Raw genomic sequence first — 23,362 nt, 5'->3', positions numbered from 1 at the left:
CTCGGTAATTTCGGTCACGAACCTCTTCTCCCAAAAGTGAGAGACGGTGATCGAAGTCCCTTTTACCAATTTTCTTTCTCCACGGAGTGAACGCCCTTACTTCCTCCAGTCCATTCCACTTCCTTATGGGGATTACTACATTGTCCCCAGTTGGCTTGTACTTGGCCGTTGAAGTGTGTAAGATGACAAACATGGATCCATTATCCATTCTAATGACTGGGATTTCACCCAAGGCCGGCTCACTCGATCCTAGGTCTCTGACATCAGGATTTTCCGAGGCGTTGAGATCCAAGGCCCCTATGGAGCCATTAGAGGGATTGAGTGGTTGTATAGCATGCGGGCGATTTCCCTGGGAACCTAAAATGCATCCTAATCCTCCCTGACTCAAACTCCTGTCGAGCTGATCTTGTTGGCTTCCTATTTGCCGTGTTATCGCACTAAGTTGCTCTGACATCCTCTCCAAACTTCTTGCAATGACTCCTCTGTCAGTTTCACTCGGGCTCAGGGATTCTCCATCATCGGGGTCATTTTCTAATGAATCAAGAAAGCGGACCCTCGCTGGCGTGGCATAGCCATGGTCCCTAAGAGCTGGGTCAGCTTCATAGGCGGGTGGCGCAGTTGGAAGTTTGACTATCTCTTGTAACGCGGTGTCCAATGGTCCCTTATTTGTCAGGGGTAGTGTACCAGTTGCTTGGTACATTGTTTGAACATTTTGGAGTTCACCACGGGGATAAATCCCCGTCCTAGCAGGGCTAGGGTAGTGCTGGTATTGACTCACAAAACTTTCAGTAATATTCTCTGTGGCATGGTCATGGGTAGACTCCTTATACAACTTGCTCACTTTGGGCTTCTTCATTAAACCATCAACCAAAGTTGCGTCAAGCGGACAACTGTGAGTCGCTGCATAATCCTGAACTTTCACCGGATACACCTGAATCCTCTGTGCCAGTTGTTTGATAATTTCCTGCCGTAGCCCAGCCTCGGGGGCCAAGAGGATCACCATTCGGGCGGATTCAAAGTTATAGTTCACCCAATGTTGAGCATGTTCAAGACAAGTTTGCACTGCCTTCTCGAGAGGGTAATTAAACACCCCGGTTCCGAAGACAGGAATTATGACTTCTGATTATGGCTTCCGTTTTAGCATGGCTCAAGGAGTTGTAATAAGTTTCTGAAAGCATCTTAAAGGAGCCCTCGTGGTTCTTGTCGTCGTATGGCGTGTAATGGGCCATTGATATCGTTTGTAATTTCGACTCCCCTGTGTCCAGAGGACATGCCTCGCCTGGTTCCCAGTTCTCAGAGTATTCTTGATCAAACTTCTCGACTTGTTCACCAAATTTTTCTTTTACCCAACGAGCTACCCCCGCACTATCGGTTGGTCTTGGACATCTTGTCATGACTCCGCTTCCAGGCTCCGAGTCCTGGTTTTGCTTCTCTCCCTCTCTTCCTTTGGCACACGGCTGGAGCCGATTACCCCCGATTACTGTCTTCAAAAACACCTGGGCCCCAGCAACGTGTGCCAGATCGTTGTGTGTCTTTGTTCCCTGCCACTTCTCCTAGTCCCGGTGTGTTTCCCTGTGATGTTTCCTCTGGTTCCTGTGTTTTTTGGACTCCACTGTGGTAACTCCTGGTCCTCGTGTCTCTCCCTGTGTTCGGCTCTTTTCTTCTGTTTGCTAGCTCTAACTCCTGGTTCTCGTGTCTCTCCCTGTGTTCGGCTTCTTTGTTCTGTTTGCTAGCTCTAACTCCCGGTTCTCGTGTCTCTCCCTGTGTTCGGCTTTTTTTTGTTCTGTTGGCTAGCTAGTTCATTTAACTCGTGGCACTCTTTGTTTTCGGTCTCTTATTCTGTGTGCTAGCTAGTTCTTTAGTTACTCCGTGTTTAACACTGCTGCCTTGAGTTTAGTGTTTTGTTTCCTCGTGCTTCCGCATTCTCCCTGGTTCCTTTTGTGATTATCTGTTCTTTGTGTTTTTGTCAAACTAGTTACCTGTGATTTAAGTTCATTTTTCTCCCGGTTCGGTGACGCTTTCTGTTTTGACTTTTTACTTCTGTTAGTTTCGTTACTGTTTTTACATTCTGCGTTTGCTCTGTTTCTTCCCGGTTCGGTGACACTTTCTGTTCTGTTCTTGTTTGTTTAATTATTAAATATTATAACTCGTTCCTGCCTCAGTGTGACTTTCACCACTCGCGTTTGGGTCCAGTCTCCACGTCCTCAATACGTGGCTTTAGCTCCCTCGTCCCTTCGACTCGCGACATTACGATCTGGCCAACAGTAAATATGGACCCAGCAGTGGTGAAAGGCTGGCAGGACGACCTAAATACTCGGGCCGCCCGTTTAACCAATTTAGAGAGGACTGTTCAAACCATATATAAGATGTTGGACCTTATTTCTGAGGCAGTTACACGGCCGCCTCCCGTGGACTTGGGCGCGGCTCTCCAGCCGGCGCCTCCCGTGGACTTGGGCGCGGCTCTCCAGCCGGCGCCTCCCGTGGACTTGGGCGCGGCTCTCCAGCCGGCGCCTCCCGTGGACTTGGGCGCGGCTCTCCAGCCGGCGCCTCCCGTGTTCTCCGGCGCGGCTCTCAAGCCGCCGCCTCCCGTGTTCTCCGCCGCGGCTCTCAAGCCGCCGCCTCCCGTGTTCTCCGCCGTGGCTCTCCGCCGTGGCTCTCCAGCCGGCGCGTCCCGTTGTCTCCGGCGCGGCTCTCCAGCCGGCGCGTCCCGTTGTCTCCGGCGCGGCTCTCCAGCCGGCGCGTCCCGTTGTCTCCGGCGCGGCTCTCCAGCCGGCGCGTCCCGTTGTCTCCGGCGCGGCTCTCCAGCCGGCGCCTCCCCTGTTCTCCGGCGCGGCTCTCCAGCCGGCGCCTCCCCTGTTCTCCGGCGCGGCTCTCCAGCCGGCGCCTCCCCTGGTCAGGCCGTCGTCTCCCGAACCCTCCTGCGCGGCTCCCAGGCCGTCGTCTCCCGAACCCTCCTGCGCGGCTCCCAGGCCGTCGTCTCCCGAACCCTCCTGCGCGGCTCCCAGGCCGTCGTCTCCCGAACCCTCCTGCGCGGCTCCCAGGCCGTCGTCTCCCGAACCCTCCTGCGCGGCTCCCAGGCCGTCGTCTCCCGAGGGCCCCTGCGTGGCTCCCAGGCCGTCGTCTCCCGAGGGCCCCTGCGCGGCTCCCAGGCCGCCGTCTCCTCCCGAGGGCCCCTGCGCGGCTCCCAAGCCGCCGTCTCCTCCCGAGGGCCCCTGCGCGGCTCCCAAGCCGCCGTCTCCTCCCGAGGGCCCCTGCGCGGCTCCCAAGCCGCCGTCTCCTCCCGAGGGCCCCTGCGCGGCTCCCAAGCCGCCGTCTCCTCCCGAGGGCCCCTACGCGGCTCCCAAGCCGCCGTCTCCTCCCGAGGGCCCCTACGGGGCTCCCAAGCCGCCGCCTCCCAACGACTCCTGCACGACTCTCAAGCCGCCGTCGCCCAAAGACTCCTGCACGACTCTCAAGCGGCCGCCTCCCGAGGACTTCTGCGCCGCTCTGAAGCCGCCGCCTCGCAAACGTTCCTGCACGGCTCTCAAGCTGCCGCCGCCTCCCGACGACACCAGCGGGGCTCCCAAGCCGCCGCTGCTGCCTCCCGACGACTCCAGCCGGGCTCCCAAGCCGCCGCCGCCTCCCGACATCTCCAGCGGGGCTCCCAAGCCGCCGCCGCCGCCTCCCGACGTCTCCAGCGGGGCTCCCAAGCCGCCGCCGCCGCCTCCCGACGACTCCAGCGGGGCTCCCAAGCCGCCGCCGCCGCCTCCCGACGACTCCAGCGGGGCTCCCAAGCCGCCGCCGCCGCCCCCGACGTCTCCTGCGTGGCTCCCAAGCCGCCGCCGCGTCCTCCCGAAGACCCCAGCCGCAACTTCCCACCCACCACCTCCCCAGTACCCCAGCTTGTCTTCCGGGTCGCTGCAGCCCGGCTCTTCCAGTCGCTCCAATGGGCCTCCTCCTCCCCTCGTCTATGACGACCATCCATCCATGACTGGTTGAACACCGAGAGGTGTTCTTTAAGGGGGGGGTACTGTCATGACTCCGCTTCCAGGCTCCGAGTCCTGGTTTTGCTTCTCTCCCTCTCTTCCTTTGGCACACGGCTGGAGCCGATTACCCCCGATTACTGTCTTCAAAAACACCTGGGCCCCAGCAACGTGTGCCAGATCGTTGTGTGTCTTTGTTCCCTGCCACTTCTCCTAGTCCCGGTGTGTTTCCCTGTGATGTTTCCTCTGGTTCCTGTGTTTTTTGGACTCCACTGTGGTAACTCCTGGTCCTCGTGTCTCTCCCTGTGTTCGGCTTCTTTGTTCTGTTTGCTAGCTCTAACTCCCGGTTCTCGTGTCTCTCCCTGTGTTCGGCTTTTTTTTGTTCTGTTGGCTAGCTAGTTCATTTAACTCGTGGCACTCTTTGTTTTCGGTCTCTTATTCTGTGTGCTAGCTAGTTCTTTAGTTACTCCGTGTTTAACACTGCTGCCTTGAGTTTAGTGTTTTGTTTCCTCGTGCTTCCGCATTCTCCCTGGTTCCTTTTGTGATTATCTGTTCTTTGTGTTTTTGTCAAACTAGTTACCTGTGATTTAAGTTCATTTTTCTCCCGGTTCGGTGACGCTTTCTGTTTTGACTTTTTACTTCTGTTAGTTTCGTTACTGTTTTTACATTCTGCGTTTGCTCTGTTTCTTCCCGGTTCGGTGACACTTTCTGTTCTGTTCTTGTTTGTTTAATTATTAAATATTATAACTCGTTCCTGCCTCAGTGTGACTTTCACCACTCGCGTTTGGGTCCAGTCTCCACGTCCTCAATACGTGGCTTTAGCTCCCTCGTCCCTTCGACTCGCGACACATCTTCGTGGGTTCAGAAGCGTATACGAGCCGGGTGGCAGGATATCCCAAAATTCCTGGTTTTCTAATCGTGTATCGATTATCAGAAAGGACCCCATTACCCACATATCAGGGGGAGCAGTCACAACCTCAGACTCGGCTATGGAAGCTCTTCTCTTAAGAGCTCCACCACTTTTAGGCACAACCTCTTTGCTCATTTCCATTTTTCAATCTCAGTCAAATTATTTTTAAGGAATTCACTTTACCGGCTATGAACAGTTTCCCGAACTATGCCGCTGCTTCCTGCTGCAGTTCCCCAGTTGTCCTTAGCGGACTCCTTACTATGGGGTGCCCGTTATAAGGCCTCACGGGACTTTTTGCTGTACTTATGTATTCCAGCTATATTATATAGTTGTACTACAATTACCTTAATACTTTAACTATCCTGCTCGGGGTGATCAGTCCCAAGGGACAGTCTCTTGGTAAGTTGTAGAATCAACACAATCGTACGTTGTCGAGTGATAGAGCCTGAATCTATATCTTTGATTCATAACTCAGAGATTGTAGGATCCATCTATTTACTACCGAACTTTTCCCGCCAGAATTTTAATCTGCGGTCCAGTTACTCACAAATAGATTGTACGTTTTTCAATCATGTCCCTGTTCGGGCGCCATGTCGTCGGGTTTAGGTTTTCAAGGTCTTGTGTACAAGGCGATTGGCTATAACATAAGCCGTCCCTAGTTCCGAGCACACTACCTCCCTTTGCCTCTCTGGTAAAGGGCCCCTCGGGTGGTCAACTCAGTCAGCCTCTTGTTGCGGACACGGTTCTAAGACTATAATAAGCGTATCAACTGTACCCTATTATATTAGTGAGTAGTGTCGGCGCTTCACTGAGCGGGTTATTTAATTAGCCCGACCTGTTAAGAAACAGGTTCTTGACCTTACAGTGCTACACCTCTTACCGTAGTCTCTTTACTTAACTTTGTTTAGGGACTCATGATCAGATCCTCAATCCATTCCTTTCAAATAACATTTTTCCCCATAACTGCCTAAAACTACCACCTAATCATTGACACAATAATTCAGGATGGAATAATGCTACCATGTGAGACACTCATTACATGTGCAACAGGAGGAAATCAAACAGTAACTCACCTATAACCCAATTGATGGCAGTAGGTGGGAGCCAGCTGATTCTTTAGTAGTCAGGGATCAACGCCGTTGTGCCTTTTCAGTACTTAATTCGTACTCAATTTTATTATGTTTTTTGTCACAAAAATGATTCTTCAAAATATTAATAAAAGAATAGTAAAAACAGCAAAGTCAATCAAGAATAATAAAATCCATAAACTCAAGGGTATCGCCAGACGCTGATACCCAACAATATCAAAAGTACCGCCAAACGCTGGTACTAGTACATATACTTCAAAAACCATATAATCAAAATACATGCAATAAAAAGAATTAATTCAAATATAGTAAGAGAAAAATAAAAGATGAGTTAAAATCAGATAGTCTGAGAGCAAATAGCAAGAGCACCGTCCCAAGATAAGATACAAGACCTTACGGCGGACAGACGCGGGCGAAGAGCCAAAAAGAGCAAGAACCCAGGGTCACATCTCCGAGCGCTTATATAGCCACACACATGGCCTTGAAGACATACCGACGTCCGTTTCTCATGCCAAGGCAATTAATCATATCTTTATCTTATCTTGTTTTTCTCCAGATGGCCTTTGAAGTCCTTCCCTCAAAAGGATGCATGTTTGGTGATAGATCATATTAGTGTCAATTACATCAGCACTTGCATCATTATTTACGTCAATGATGCCCGGTTTACCATATTAGGTCAGTACATCTACTCCATCTTTGTCAGCACGTGCGCTTACAAGTTCAAACTAAGTTCAAGATGGCCACCTGCACATGACTTCAAACGAGCGCGCTTACAAGGTCATTCTTAGTTCAAAGCACACAGCTGTTCGTGAGTTCAAACGTTCACGATCAAAAGCATACAGGTTCACTAAAGTTCAAACATCAAACAATCAATGATAAAAATCAGAAATAATATCAAATATTATTTAGCAGGTCCATTAATGATAAAAAAACAGAAATAATACCAAATATTATTTAGCAGGTTTTGATTATAATATTTTCGAATTTCCAGTATATACAACACATGGGTAGAAATGCTCTATCTTTGCCTGGTAGCATCAATCATCACTAACTCGCAGAAATCTACCCCTTTTAGCCTTGAGCGTGGTGTAAGACAGGGGTGCCCCCTCAGCCCTCTTCTGTTTGCTCTATGTATAGATCTTTTCGCTGTCAGCATCAGAAACACACCGGAAATTGCTCCGATACACCTTGGCAACATAAATCATAATATCGCCCTGTATGCTGATGATGTTGTTTTGTTCCTTTCTCAGGCAGAGCAAGCGATGTCAGTCCTGTTAAATCTCATAAAAAACTTTTTCAAGTTTTCAGGATATACCATCAACTGGCAGAAATCTGAATTTATGCCTTTGGGAAGTGGATTAAACATATATATATATATATATTTATAAAAAATCTTCCATTTAAAATATCAATGCAAATACAATATCTTGGCACCTCAATTACCAAAGATCCAAATCTTTTATTCAAACATAATTATGTTAATTTAGTGGATAAACTGAAAAATTATATTGAATACTGGCGGACACTTCGAGTATCAATGATCAGAAGAATTGCAGCAATAAAAATGATTTCACTACCAAGATTTCTATACATATTTCAAAATATACCTATATTTTGACCTAAAACATTCTTTAAAAAAAATGACTCAATAATTCTTCCCTTCATTTGGGGCTACAAAACCCACAGAATTGGGAAAAAACATCTATGCAAAGCAAGGTATTTGGGAGGCCTCGCACTCCCAACATTTCAGCATTACTACTGGGCGTGCGTGTGACTTACTGGCAGAAGGCATTTCCTGAAGCTCCAACGCATTTAACCCCATCATGGCTGGCCATTGAACAAAACATTAAAGGAACTTCCCTCCCAGCTTTGCTGTATGCTCCAAAGGGGAATACAGGGTCTCTCAAAAAAATGGTTTCATTATCGAAAACTCTTTGAAGGTATGGCAGCAAATAAAGAGAACCCTGGATGAGCCGCCCCCATTTGTTATAATCACGCATTCCCTTCTTCACTCTCAGATCCTGTGTTTCTAATTTGGAAAAGTAAAGGACTAGTTAACATTCGGGACTTATATGTTGATAATATATTCTCATCACTCACCCAACTCAAAGATAGATTCTCACTTCCGGCATCGCACTTCTTCAGATATTTACAAATTAGAAATTATTTTAAAACTCACATAACTCATTTTGAAACCGATGGTCCCCCTCACTGCATAGAGTCACTGATGATGAGCAAGCCGGATGCAAAACACCTGGTCTCTCGCTTCGTCAATGCATTTTCAGTACAAGTGTCATCAGAGTGATGGTACACTGACCCACATGTTTTGGTCCTGCACGAAACTGAGGATTTTTTGGGCCCGTATTTTTCAAATTTATTCTGAGATTTTCAGATGCAATATAGAACCTGATCCCACAGCTGCAATCTTGGGCTGGTCAAAACAAATCGCAGACCTAGGCCGTCTTAAGACCTGTGCATTTTGGTACGGAAGTATTATTGCAAAGAAAAATATTTTGATGATGTGGAACAAGGAAGTGGCACCATCAGTTGACTTATGGCTAATTGACATGGCTAATCTGTTGCATATAGAAGAAATAAGATTTGAAAGACTTGAAAGACTCATCTAGATTATATTTAGAAAGAATAAATAGATCACTCAATCTAAATTGCAGCACTTTTTTTGTCTTTGTTTTCTGTTTTTGATTTTTTCATTGTTCTTCTGTGGTATATACATATATACAGATATGCATTATAATTTGTGGTTTGTCAGTTATATAAACATAATTGCTTGAACATCTGGCTTTTTTGGCGACCATACTCGAGAGAATTGTATACTGCAATGCGATTTGTGTTTTCTACTATGTAAAATGTAAAATAAAATATTACAAAAAATAATAATAATTTTTTTCATGTGTCCACAGTCCAAGTGCCTTTCATTTTGGTGTAAAATGGAACATTTATGTTTGACAGCTAGAGAGCTTTCATTTCTTTCCTCAGAGGCCCATTGTGAAGTATGAAGTAATTTCCAGAAATGGCACTTTGATACACAAAAACATTGAAGTCAGTTATTTTTCACAACCATCAAAGCCATAATGACACAAACACATGCGTGTGATCCATTTCCTAAATTCCTGTTAATATGATAAGACAACAATCAATGAAAAAGTAAATTTATAATGTTCCACATGAACAACAAAGTGTTTCTAATGCAGAAGTCAGAGCACTCAATGTATCAGCTCATTTCTATGTCAAGACCAAACATCTGAACAGATTTACTGTTGCTCTGTGATTTCATCCGTCTTAGATATTAGTGTTATGGGTTCAAACTCTATGTTTTATACACACATTTGTCATGGTTCCCTGTAAACTGTAGTTTATTTCTTCCCTTTTAACTTCATTAAGAAAGAAGATCCCTCACAAGAGGCTGCAACGTCGCCATCCCTTCCCCTTCATTTCTTCCATTTCTTTTCTGTGTTTTTCTTCGAGCGCCTCCTTTTCACGTGTATGTCTTTTTCTTAACAACTCCACATATACTTCTTGTTCTCTTTTTTCTCCTTCAGCTTTCTCCTTCTGCTCTTTCAGTTCTTCATTTTGTTCCAGTAGCGACCTCTTCTCTGTGGAGTATTTCTCTCTGAATTCATTAAATTCTTCAGCTTGCATCCTGGCTTCTTCCTCATGTTTGCTCTTGAGCTCTTCTATTCTCTTGTTGAAGTTTTCTTGCAACTCTTGTCTGTCCTGTTCTTCCTTTTCTTTCCTGACTTTTTCATCCAGTTGCCTTTTCTTTTCCAACTCTTCTCTCTCCACTTGCCACAGTCGTTCCTTTTCTCGAGTCTTTTCCTTTTCTTGTCTCAGGTTCTCCCACCATTTCTGTCTGTCCTCCTCCCAAGCCTGTTGCTCTTTTCTCATCTGCTCCCGACTCTCCATCAGCCGCTTATCGACGCACTTCTTCTCTTTAGATTGTGATTCAATCTCCCTTTCCAGTTCTTCTAGTTTAATCTTCCACTGCTGTTTTTCAATTTCCTCCCGGTCTCTCTTCGCGTTTTCTTTTTCCTTTCTAATCAGTTCTTCCTTCTCCCGGTCTTCTCTCTCTTTCCGCAGTCGTTCCTCCATGACTTTTCTCTCTGCATCAGTTGCTGCTCTCTGTTCTTGCATTTGTTTTTTTAATTCCTGAATCTGTTCATCATGCATTTGCTGAAACTTCTCTATTTCCTTCTTCATTTCTTCCTCCTTTCCTTGCAGGATCTTCTCCATTCTCTTCTTTATTGATGCTTCAGCCTCCTCAAGCATCTCGTTGGTGAAGCAACTGCCACCAGTTTGTGCTACCATGGAGTCGATCTTGGTCAGCAGCTCTTCCACTTGTGAGCGATCCTCGGAACGGTTATCAAACACATGAATCCTGTTGCCACAGTCAGATAGCAGTTTCTTAAAGCTGTCATCACATTTCTTTCTAATGTATTCCTCAAGGCTCAGCTCATCATGCTCCAGTGAATCTCCTCTTGTGAGCAGAATCATTGTGAAGTCTTTTGATTTCTCTCCAAAGACCTCTCGAATCAAGTTCTGTGCATCTAACAAGTTCATCGTGTATCTCTTTGTTAGACAGTGTTGTGTCAAACAGACCAGGAGTGTCAACCACCTCAATAGCTCGACCATTTAAAGCACTCCTGAATTTCTGACAGGTTTTAGTGACAGATGTTTGGCTAGATTCAGCTCTGAAAACCTTTGTTCCCACAATTGTGTTTCCTGCGGAGCTTTTTCCATTTCCAGTCCTCCCCACCAACACAATCCTCCGACATTCTGGTGTCTTCTCCTCCTTAACTGCAGCTAGAAAAGGATGAAAAGACAGTTATATCATGATGAGAGTCACTGGCAGGAGTCTCATTGGACTCCATTATGTAAACAACATGGTACTTACAGCTCATGATATTTGAGGATGTCAGTCTCTCCAGCTCTGCAATCTTTTCTATTTGAGCCTGGACAAACATGTCTGTTGTGTACAAACACAGCCTGCCTTCACGGTTTCCCATCTCATGGACAGTGCGCAGTAACTCAGGGACCTGGTGCTCAGTGGTGATGTTCATGACGATGTATCTCTCTCCACAGCTCTTGATAAGATCCTGAAGGTCCTGACTTTCATTTAGAAAACCATAAACGTCTTGGTTGGAAATGTTGCAGTCCACGGTGAACACGATCAATGCAAAGTCTCTGATAACTCTTTGACCAAATGTGTTCTGGAGCATCTTAAATTCCCCTTTCTCCTCATCAGTGCGTGGTTGAACCTGAAGAACCACAATAAAGGCATGGACTCCTTCTGGATCATACTGGTAGATGTGCTGGAACGATTCTCTTCGAACTTGCTCCTGGGGTTTTCCACTCGTGTCACACAGCTCCGATATAGAAACATGATATCCAGACACGTACGTCTGATGTCTGACAGCCACGGGGAAGGACACTGGTTGGTGTTCAGACTGACCTAAAACAGTTTTAACTGCAGCACTGCGTGCTTCATTACTTCCCCAGAAAACTAGGTTCAGCCGTCTGATTGTTTGCTGTGGAACCAGCAGGGTTTTCTCAATCAAGTCCTTTAAGTGGCTGCGGCCTTTCTTGTCCATAGTGCTGCATCTACCACCACAGTCCTGGATGAGTTTATCTGTCATACCGCTCTTTTTTGAGTTGCTAGTTAAGACTACAATGGAGTGTGGAAAACACACTTGGCCAGTTGACATTAGAGTGTGCTGCAGTTTCTGTTTCTCCGCCAGAGAAAACTTTTTGGGTTCAATGAGGAGTAAGAAGAGCTTTGGTCCTGGCTTCAGTGAAGAAAGATTGTCTCCAAATTCACACCCTAAAATCTTCAACGGCTCTCCTCTGGACTCTGGTGTCATCAAAGCCTTGATATTTCCTTCCATGCCAGTTAGGAATTTACGGAGCTCTTTTAAATCGGATGCTGTTTCTCTCAACAGAATAAACTGGGGAGCAGGAAGTTCTGCAACAGAAAAAAAAATACTACTGCATTTGAAAAGCACTGTGACCACAGATACTGCACCTCCACCAAGCAGCTCATTGACATGACTGAATTACTATTGCAGCATTCCCCCTTAAATAGTCAAATCTCTCATACTCATTGGATAATTTTAGCGATTCTGCGATATAAATAAAAATCCCAAACCCCCCAAGAAGTATCTTTTTTTCACCAGTGAAAATTGGTCCTTTAAGTCACTATACGAAAAAAAAAAAAAAAAACAACAACAAAAGCGCATTGCGAGAAAGCGGTTTACTGGGGTGGCCAGGATGGGACACAAAGCCAGTGTGGGGTGGCTGTGGCATTGAGTTTAATGCCATCTGTGCAGTCGAGCAATCCATCACAGATGGTACTTAAACTAGCAAAGCAAACATGATGGTGACTGAACAATGTCATTCCATAGGATGACTTATGATTTGGCCTGAATGGATGTTAAGACAGACAACGTGCCTGTGTTTGGTGCAACAATGTTGTCTTTGATCCTACAGCAGCTCCATCGCAGGCTGGAACCATGGAGCCAAAACAATGGTAAACCATGAATATCCCTGCCAGCATGACGCCAGGTTTCTCTTTAACACTGTTGGATGTGTGGCTACTTTAGTACGATGGGGTCACAGGTTCACTCTAAAGGTTAGAGTCTGGCAAGACAGACAATACTCTCCTTAAGGAAAAACAGGTAAGAATTGTTTTCTTGTTTAAATGTGTGAAAGTTCAGTGGAAAGTGGATTTGCTGATTTTGACTTTGCAGCTGCTCGAGAAATATACCTCCAGACCCCCAGGTGTTTTCTACGTTACGAATTTATGATATTTGACGCAATATGTTTGGTTTTATAAAATGATAAGTTACTTTTGTACAAATATGTGTACAGTCTTTTTTTTTTTTTTTTACACAGCAAGTTATGTTGGTGGACAACATTCGTCCTGGTGTGTCATGTGTCGTGGAATGGGCTGGGGGTGGAGTTATGGGTTGGGGCGGGGCATGTGGGCGTGGCTATGGACGCCCTGTTTCAAAAGCTAAAAGCCTGATACACATACTGTCATTTCAGGACTAACCGCTACTGTCATCTCATTTTCGGAACCCTGTGGCTTAAACATATATGGATTTTTATGGGCTTCAGAGCAAGGAAACCACAGATGAAACCTACAGCCACACTGGCGAGATAACCAGGCGGAAAAGTTTGCCACTTCCAAACAAGCGGCTGCCGCAGGCTTAGCGTTTGGTGAGTGCAAACGTTTGAGATATTTATTTTGTTCACGTTTAACATGTTAATGACGGGGCGCACTGGCGCAACTGTGTGATTCTACTCTGATATGTTTCTTGTGCTGTGGCCGTCTTGTTGGAGTCTTTCTGATACGAAACTGAGACTTTGCAAATGAGTGTACAGCAGAGCTTCCTTCACATATGAACTAGGCTGACGGTGTGGCACGGCTTCCATGAGAGCCGCCAGCCATCATCATTTTTTTTTTTTTTATGCATGGGGGGTGGACTTGACTCTAGTCCAAGGTGTAAAATGCACGACCCACCACTGCTTTTAAGCCATATCAACCGTCAAGCAGGATCATTATCAATATGGGTTACAATCAGTGTGCAACATACAGCCCACTTCTAAACCTCACCGTCTCTGTAAACAAAAAGTACAAGTGAGAAATATGAACTTAAAATGCAATCAGGTCGTGATCTTGCAGAACACGGTTTACATCCCTTCACCCCTCCAGCTAATAAGGAACGATGCATGCGGCTACATTACAATGCAGAACGCTTGCAGACACTGAAAAGCCTAATCCTTGTTTGGATTCATCTCACGGTAGGGTGCAAAAAATTCAGGGTCTGACTGTGTTTGTGGCGAGAGACACATGTAGAACCACAAAGTAGCAAAAGCTGACAGGACACCTGCTCCTCATAAGCTACATGGTCATTTGCTCATCCTTTCATGAGAGGTGCCACGAAAGGATGATGCTACGTCTTAGCTTAGCAGAATGGATCGACTCCTCTTTAACTTGACATGACTTTGCTTGCACAACAGCTCTTATACAGCAGTGCAGGTAAAAATTATTTATTCTACAATGCAGTACTATGGGATATTATAGAGGATCTATTTTAAAATGTAATTGGGACGTGCCTAATATTCAGTAAATTCCAACTAACCAAAAGTGTTACATACCTCTCGTTAAACCTGATTCCTCCTCTTCAATTGGTCCTGAAGCAGCAGAAAAACTCTGTTGTGAATCCTCATATGCCTTATAGCTGACATGCTCTTTGTTGTTCTCTTTTGCTATCTGACCCAAACGTGTCAGCAGCTCTGAAGCTTCAAGGTTCTTCACGTCCAGGTATCTGTATCTACATTTTCCGATCATTGACTTCCATGAAGGTTGCTCCATTGCCTGCTCCTTTCTGGGTGTTGATCTCAGTATTAGAACTTGATGAAAGGACTTCTCATTGAATGATTCTAGAACTCTGCAGAACATCTGCTCCTGCTGCTCCCTGAAGTCATCAGGCTGGAGAACCAGCAGGAACACATGAGGTCCTGGATCAGAGACGTCCACCAACTCTTTTACGAAGTCATCATACGAAGCTCCACTCGTCATGTCGTTGGGTCGCAGATCTGGAGTGTTAATGAGCACCAAGTTTCCTTCAGTGAGTCTCCTGAACTCATTGGAAACACCTTTGGGCCCAGTCTCTGGCAGTAAGATGTTCACTACTTTCCTTTTGTCTTGGCCGCTTCCCAGCAGAGCTACCCTCAGTTCTGACACTGCAAGAGAAGAAGAGACACCGTCCTTAAGACATGGAATTAAAGCACACATCCTTAACATCTTCACTTGATGGGCAGACATGTTGTTGTTTTCAAGTCAACAAAAAGTCATCAACATATCACAAACCAAAAAAAGAAAGAAAGAAAAGAAAAAATAGAGTGCCAGACACAGTACATGAACTGGTTTAACTCACTTGATGGTGGCAGAACCTCCATGCTGCTGACCCGCTTCATGCTACCAGCAGGGTTGACTAAAATAAACAGAGAGAGAAACAATTGAAATCACTCTTAAGGTCAAAGTTCAATAAAATAAATGTTTTCTCTGTTCACATATGTAACTTGGCTTAAATAGGATGCTGTGATGACACAAACCAAACAGCAGGCTTCCCATCTACGTATATATATATATATATATATATATATATATATGTGTGGCCACGATGCACAACCTGGCCTTCATCACCACAGAAGGCCGTTTATAAACTGGGGAACATCTCTTCCACCATGACAGTGGGTCCAACGTGCGAGGTAGGTGTTCCTCTGCTAAGTAACCCCTCACCTCCATTATGAGGTCTGATGTAGTTGATGTTGTTCCAGGCCTCCTACTTTTCATTCTCTCATCAAAACATTGCACTTGTGCTGACTGCAGCACCACCTCTATCTCTGCATTATACACAATAACAAAGCATGTCATGGGTCAGCTGATCGGTCCGTGCACGTTATGTTTTTTCCGGCTTTTTCGGGGGCGTTTGAGTTCTCGATTTTCATTTGAAATCCGAAGCAAAAAAATCTTGAAATTTTTGTTCGAATTCCGATTTGTTCGTTGTCAGGGACGTTTGAAAACAGGGGTACCGCTGTAAGAGGAATAAGATTTATCAATATTGAGCATGTTGTCACATCCGTGAACTGCTGTGGTGCAACAGTTGATGCTCATGTTACTACTTACCTTTCAGCACTCACTTCAGTGACTACCTCTTCATAGGGTTGAGAGGCATTAATGAGTGCCAGAATGGAGATGAGAGGGTTTTTCACCTCAATAAATTGCTGCAACATGTAAAATGTCGAATTCCACCTTGTGACCACATCCTGCTTCAGACGCAGTTGCTCTTCACCCATCTGCTGTTGTGCTGCTTTTAGTTTGTCTGAAGCAACTGTGCTTCTGTGAAAGAATTCAACAGTTGCCCTGACCTTGGACCTCCTTCAGTGCAGCCCTTACTATGAGAGTCAACATGTGGGGAAAATAAGGTATATGATCCCAGGGCAGGTGGTCCTTTAGAGCTGAAACAATTTTGCTGGCACAGTATGTGACACAACCAACTATCTTATCTCTCGGATTCCATTCCATTGTTACACGGCTCAGCTCATCAGCTAGGTGTGCACCAGTAACAGTCCAGGAGGTAGGTGTTCAGCTGAAAGTCCTCAATGAAGTGACAAGTAACCTGTGCCATGCAACTTGTCATTGTCACAGAGGTCCAGCAGTCTGTTGTGAGACCAACAGCTGTGACACCCTTTATTTTGTCCTTCATGTCTGACTTTAGTTTGTTGTACAGCCCACGCATTAAAGTGTTGGACAAAGTTTTTCTGCTGGGATTGCTGTAGGATGGGTCAAGAAGATGCATGAATTCCCTGAAGACGTTGTCATCCACAAGTGAAAATGGTTGGAAGTCTTTTCACTAGAACCATATCCAACTGACTTTGCCTTGAAGAACTCATGGGCCTTGTAGTAAAAGTGCTCATGGTAGTTTGCAGCTGACTGATTGTTGGGAGGATATGGATGGTGCTAAGGAGGATACAGAAGCTGATCCAGATGCTGGAGAGGAAGTGGTAATAGCTCCAGTTGCTGCGGCGGCACCATCATCATTTCTCCTGGCCTTTGCTAGCAGCTCAGTCGGATGTGAGGTTTTTAAGTGTCTAGTTAAATTTGAATTATTCCCACTTTTGGTTGAGAGCTTCTTTTTGCAAACCTTGCATTTTGCTTCAGTGGCCGAAGTTTTAATAAAATGACTTCATATGTCGTTCCTCTTTCTTTACTGCTCATCATGTATGATTTCCTCGGGGTGTCAGCGCTGTCGCCTGATAAGGGCTCCAAAATAAGATAGGCAAGTCGGACTAGCAGCTTGTTCGTGCTGCATTGTGGGATTGTGGGCAAATACGTCACAGCACGCGTCCGCTCCTCCCTCCCTCCCTGTCGGCTCACCGCTCGCTTGGCAATGGCATGTCTACTGCGGTGGTTTCTTTCAGTCTGTCAAGTAAAGTTTGCATCCTGCAGCACATGCATGTTAAAAGGCGTTAACGCCACAAATAAAATACGACATTTAAAACACCAGCGCTGGACAGAGCACAGGGAGTTTTCAGTCACTCGCAAACACCTGCCCAAGAAATAATCATTCATTTCTAAAGAGCGTCATGCTGGCAAAAATATTGAGGCTCGTCACATCAAACCAATGACATCACAGGCGTTTAACTTCAAAGCGCAGTTTGCGCCCACGTGTCTGCAGCTCTGCCAACAGAGACGATCTACTGGAGGGTGAAAACAGCAGTACGAAACAGTACGCTAAAGATTTATTTTCCTTCCTAGATTTCGCGGGTGCGGCTCATATTGCGGTGTGCTCTGTAGTCCGGAAAATACGGTAGTGCGTGCATTAAATTGGGCGCATCCCTCCGGTTTTCATTTAAAGTTTTTATTGAAGTTAAAACGGGATGCGGAGCGAATGTAGGCTTCACAAGATGGTTGTGGGAGTAACACTTATGGTGCTGAGGCTTTTGTTACTTTCAGTGCCCAACGACGATGATATAAGCAGTGAGACGATCCAACACCACATCGAAGCTATCACTGAACAGACTGGTAAGTTAGGATAAAGACGAGCTATGATGTTACCCACGTAGCATTTACTGTCTCGGCAACCACAAAGATAAACAAAACACTCTCCTCCACTCATAGGCGATACTTGAGTCATTTTGTCTGCTGTTTTATTATTGTTTTCAATGTAATATTCTGTGCATGATTTTCAGGTAAACCTGCTCATAAAATTCATGGTACTCATTCTGTGACATCTTGGACACATGAAGAAAGGTGTCCAAAGCCATTTTCCATTCAACTGGGGTCTCCTCCCTCCCCATCTCTCTCTCGCTCTCTTCCCCCTTTCAACCCTTTCGTCCTGCCAGACCTTACACAAAAATACATGTGGGCAATGCAGAGTGTATGATCCCATTGCAGGTACCTTTTCTATGCTAAAACCATGTTGCTGGTGCAGTGTGTGTGTGACCACTAACATTCTTGTCGCTCAGACCCTGTTCCTGTGGGGTGTCAAGGAGGATGCTGCAGAACCTGTTCCATGTACTGGAGAGAGTCATTTGTTTTCCATTATTTATTCTTGTTATGTTTTGAAAAAATAACACAGTTGAAATAACAAAACAGTTTTTAAAATCCTCCTCTGTTATTTATCTTCTAACATTTCTCTGATTAGAGTGCCTGCATTCTTCCCTCAGTGGTGATATTTTGCTGACTTTTTACTTGTTCATATGGGGTCAATCACCAGGCCAACTCTTCAAGATGGTTTGGTTTAGACTATGCCTCATGATGATTAGGATTGTTGTTATGCATACATCTAACTAATTAAGGCATCAGGACATTTATACCATGCAATGATGTCCAACCAGTAAATTGCATACAGTATGTCTGCAAACAGAAAAATTGCAAAATTTGGACAAAATTGTTTAAGAGTGTGCCTTAGACTGTCCACAATGACAGGCCACTCCGAAATTTTTAAAGAGTTGTGAATGTGAAGTAACGAGTAACGCGCATGTTTAAATCACAGTAACGATAAACACGCTGGTAATTTTGGCAAAGGAACACGTTATGGCACTTGTTATTACAAACAATAACATAGTTCCTATTACGCGCGTTACTTAATAACGTGTTAGTCCAAAACTGGTCATGTGACATCTCCTCATGTTGGCGCACTGTCAACATGTTCAAATTGTTCAGAATTTGATGTCATCGCATCGCCCACCTCTATCTCAGGACAAATGAGGTGAAACTGGATCATTTCTCCCGGCACACCTGTCAGTCTGTCATGGCACACTGGTGTGGTGTTGTTCAGTCAGTCCCCGTATTATAGTATTTAAACAACGTTTTCTGGAAGTCACCGTTTCACTTCACATCCAGGTTCTCGTCAGGGAATGACACACTTCAACTGAGCTACCTCAGTGTTTCGATGCAGCTAAACTCTTCGTGAGAAAGTTCGACTCGCGACATATGTTGCCCCGACACTTCCGGGAAAACCAGTTCAGGCACTTCACTTAACAGTCTTGCTGACACCCTTTAACTGATGCACATTTTCCCCTGCCAAATGAACCGCATAGAAATATATTCAGAGGTGTGTCATAGTCTGTTGATGAGTTGATTCGAGTTTTGATGTGACATTCAGACATGCTGAGAAAAAAAATAAAATCTTTCTATCGAAACGTGATAAATATTGGTCGTACGAAACAGTTTTTTTTTTATTCTTTTTTTTCTCATCTGCTCTGACCCTCGATCTCGATACGAGTCAAAACCGTCGAAGTTTTCTCCAAACTTTGAAATATGAGCTGCGCCATTCAACACTTTCACTTTCACTCTCTTTAGCAGCAGCTACAGGTGACACGGCTTTTCTGAAGCACGAAACTTTGGCCTGTGAGTACTCACCAGAAATGCGCCACATGACTGCGTTAGACCACAGGCGGCCGCTGCTCATGGAGAAGCCAAGTTAGTGACGACTGAACAGTGGAGACTTGGTCAGAGTCCTCGCACCCTCCACGATACAGCGGCTGCAGCCTGGAGAACGGGGCGGGACGGAGCTCAATGTTGAGCTCGAGGGTCCTGCCCACTACATGAAACCGGGATGGACCATAAGGAGGCGGAAAAGGACAAACAAACAAACATTCAACTTCACTCATTGTCGTTAATGGTGGACTCGACGAGAGCCACTTTCATCTGTAAGATGAATTAAAAGTGAATTAAAAACTAAGCAACTAACGTAGTAACGTCGACTGTTTTTATGGCACCATCCTGTGGTGACTTTTTGTAACTGCACTATTATTATATCAACGTCTTGACACAACCTTTTCAATTGACATGACAATTACAAGTGGACAAAACTGCTACTTCAGTCTCACTCTGAAGTCAGAGTTTTGTGTCACTCAAATTACACACTACGTGGTTTCGCTGTATAAATGTGTTTTAATACTAACACGTACATTTACATGGTGTAGCTCACACAGAAAACTGGAGAAGACTTGAAGTTTCAATACCATAACAGTCAAGACAATACACAAACGCTGTTTATTTATTCTGAGCCTCTCATTCATTCATTTCTAATGAAGCAAAGACTTGAGATTGTGAACTCTGAAAGAGAGAACAGTGAAGTTAGCAAGTTAGACGTACATTATAATGTGTGAAAATGGGCAAATATGTACTGTACCTTTCGAGTTCATGGTAGACGGGCCCTTAATATGATTGTCAACCATATAATGTGCCCCTCCATAGGTGCAGAGTGGGAAAAGAAAAAGTCCAGGGCTGCTTATTTCTTTGAGATCACAGCCGATCTCCAAATTGTTATCTGTCTCTATATAGATAACAAAATAAGCAGACAGAATCACATTGAACAAAAGTGATTTTTGTTTCAATATGCAGTACATATCAGACTTTTTCAAAAAAGGATACAATTTTTCATAATTTATTCTGACAAATATATATCATGTTTCATGCGAATGTTATTACACTAGAAATGTAAAATGACGGAACCAATATAAAATGTAACGTATAAACATTTCTTCCAGACTAACTCATTAATATTATGCTGGGTTGTCATTACACACAAAATATTGACAATGAGATGAATAAAATTACAGATTTAACATAGGGTGTATATAATATAATATAATATAATATAATATAATATAATATAATATAATATAATATAATATAATATAATATAATATAATGTAATGCAATGTAATGTAATATAATATAATGATCCTAGGAGCTATGTTGTCGGGGGCGTTATGCCCCTGGTACGGTATCCCATGGCAAACAGGTCCGAGGTGAGGGGTCAGACTAAGAGCAGTTCAGAAGCCCCAATGAAAACAACAACATCAAGGACCGGCATGGCGCAGCCAGGGCCCCACCAGGCCTGGGGTTGGGGCTCGAATCCGAGCGCCTGGTGGCTGGGCCTCTGCCCATGGGGCCGGGCCAGGCCAAGCCCGAATGAACGACATGGGCCGTCCCTCTTGCGGACCCACCACCCACAGAGGGAGTCATAGGGGTCGGGTGCAAAGAGAACTAAGTGGCAGTCGAGGGCAGGGGACCCGACGACCTGGTTTGTGTGGACGTTCTCTCGTTCTTGGAACATGGAATGTCACTTTGCCGTGGGGGAAAGAGCCTGAGCTTGTGCAGGAGGTTGAGAGGTAGATAGATAGATAGATATAGTCGGGCTCTCCACCACGCACAGCCTGGGCTCTGGAACCCAACTCCTCGAGAAAGGTTGGACCCTCTACTTTTCTGGAGTTGTCCGTGGGGAGAGGCGGCGGGCTGGCGTAGGCTTGCTCATAGCCCCGCAGCTCTGCAGCTTCGTGTTGGGGTTGGGGTGAACGAGAGGGTCGCGTCCCTACGCCTACGGGTTGGGGACAGGTGTCTCACAGCAGTCGCGGCTTACGGGCCGAACAGCAGTGCAGACTACCCAGCTTTCTTGGAGTCACTGGGAGGGGTACTTGACAGTGCCCCAACCGGGGACTCCATTGTTCTACTGGGAGACTTCAACGCCCAAGTAGGCAATGACAGCAAGACTTGGAGAGGTGTGATTGGGAAGAACGGCCTACCCGATCTGAACCTGAGCGGTGTTCTACTACTGGATTTCTGTGCCACCCACAGTTTGTCCATAACGAACACCATGTTTGAGCACAATGGTGTCCATAAGTGCTCATGGCACCAGGACTGGCCTGGGAACGCCTCGGGATCCCCGGGAGGAGCTGGAGGAGGTTTGTGCAGACCGGGAAGTTTGGGCTTCCCTGCTCCGAATGCTGCCTCTGCGACCCGACCCCGGATAAGCGGCAGAAAAAGGTGAAGGTGTGATAATATAATATGATGTAATATAATATAATATGATATTCAAAGCTCCACTTTGAAGGAGTCTCTCTTTGGCTGTGTCCCATTTCTCACCCTAACACTCGTTTTGGTCCCTAACATTGGGTTTTGCGCGTTCGCGTGTAAGTCTAGTGTGTCCTAACACCACTTGAAATGATCCCTTCAAACCGAGTGAGCTCCAGAGGTGACTTGAAACGAAGTGGAAATATGAAGTGTGTATAGATTTCCAGGAAACCAAAGTACTTTATTTAAAAACAATGTTGGATAGGACAACAGGGACATTTCAGAAACGAGGACTACTCTTCCGTTGGTTTACTTTCTTTTGTATCACATGTTATCGACCCAAATGGTCGACCGTGTCCGACAACATGAACAATACAGTAGGTTTTATTTGTTCTTAACAAACAACAGTCGCTCAGAGTCCAGGCTAACGTTAACATCGTACAACATAGCGGCGAAGCCGGCTTCGGCTGACTGCGGTGAAGTCAGACAGATATTGGATCACCACGCTGGTATTAGCTGTGTCATTCTCTGCTGAGTCCCTGACACTGGCGCGGTCTTCAAGCGGCCCATTTCTTCTCCGCTGGTTCAACAAATCAATTATCAGCACTGATGCAAGACATTGCAAAAACGTTGGACCTGGCATTTCCAAAACATCTCCAACACTCCATGTGCAGGAAACAACACAGCACGGCAGCCAATGACACGTCTTTATGCGTGACGTACGTGAACATGTCACACGTAAAGCGTAACGTCTTGAAGTGTCCCAATTCTGTCAATTCACTTCACTCCGGCACTTCATAGTCGAGGGCCAGTGCTAGTGTTAAGTGCTAATGTTAGGGTGAGAAGTGGGACACAGCCACTTCCAGCGTTGTGGAACACAGCGCTGAAGTTCTGTTTCATATGTGCTTCGCCCCCTCTAACAGCCTTTGCTATTGGTTAAACCACCTCGAGGCACTGGCCTCGGCCTGAGACTTGGATTGATTGGCTCTCCACCCAGGAAGGGACCTCCCACCACATGTAAGACACCGTCACTCCCGCCACTATCCTTTTTCCACTCAGCCTGTGACTGTTATCACCATCAGGTGCTGTTATGGATTGTACTTTTGTTTCTTGCGCTATCTTTATGGATAAGTCCGACAAGCATGACGCCTGTGTTGTCTGCTTAGGTCAGGACCATCTGAAATTGATAGATTCCTGTCCATGCTTGGCGCTTCCAGGAGAAGCTCATCGCATCTGGGCAGGCCTAGCGCGCTGGGGGGAGCCGAGCAGGAGTCAGCGACCAAACCACCTCAGCCAGCTCCTAAACCAGCTTAAGCAAAGCTGATTTGGGCTGAGGCCACCGAGGAAGACGACCGTCGGTTTTATTGGGAAGAGGTCCACCTCAAAGTCTTTCCGGACGACGAGGAGGAGGATCAGTTGGGCATGGAGGAGGGCGAGTGTGCACCAGTGTGGTCCATCCATGGAATGTACCCCATAGAGGAAATGCCCAGCCTCTTCCAAGCGGCATCAG

General features: G+C 45.7%; 1 long non-coding RNA gene and 1 pseudogene across 1 annotated transcript; one reads left to right on the top strand and one right to left on the bottom strand.

Moving 5' to 3' along the window:
- Positions 1 to 3,883: 3,883 nt before the first annotated feature.
- On the bottom strand, positions 3,884 to 19,557 carry LOC128762541 (uncharacterized; annotated as a pseudogene).
- Positions 12,949 to 16,848, top strand: LOC128762542 (uncharacterized). Its single transcript, XR_008415562.1, has 3 exons — positions 12,949 to 13,196; positions 14,428 to 14,611; positions 14,707 to 16,848. It is a non-coding gene; the product is annotated as an uncharacterized LOC128762542 (long non-coding RNA).
- Positions 19,558 to 23,362: the final 3,805 nt, after the last annotated feature.

This window comes from Synchiropus splendidus, chromosome 7, assembly GCF_027744825.2.
Source record: "Synchiropus splendidus isolate RoL2022-P1 chromosome 7, RoL_Sspl_1.0, whole genome shotgun sequence".
Classification (NCBI taxonomy): domain Eukaryota; kingdom Metazoa; phylum Chordata; class Actinopteri; order Syngnathiformes; family Callionymidae; genus Synchiropus; species Synchiropus splendidus.
Note: the sequence above shows the minus strand (reverse complement) of the source record. Positions and strands in the feature narration are given on the sequence as shown.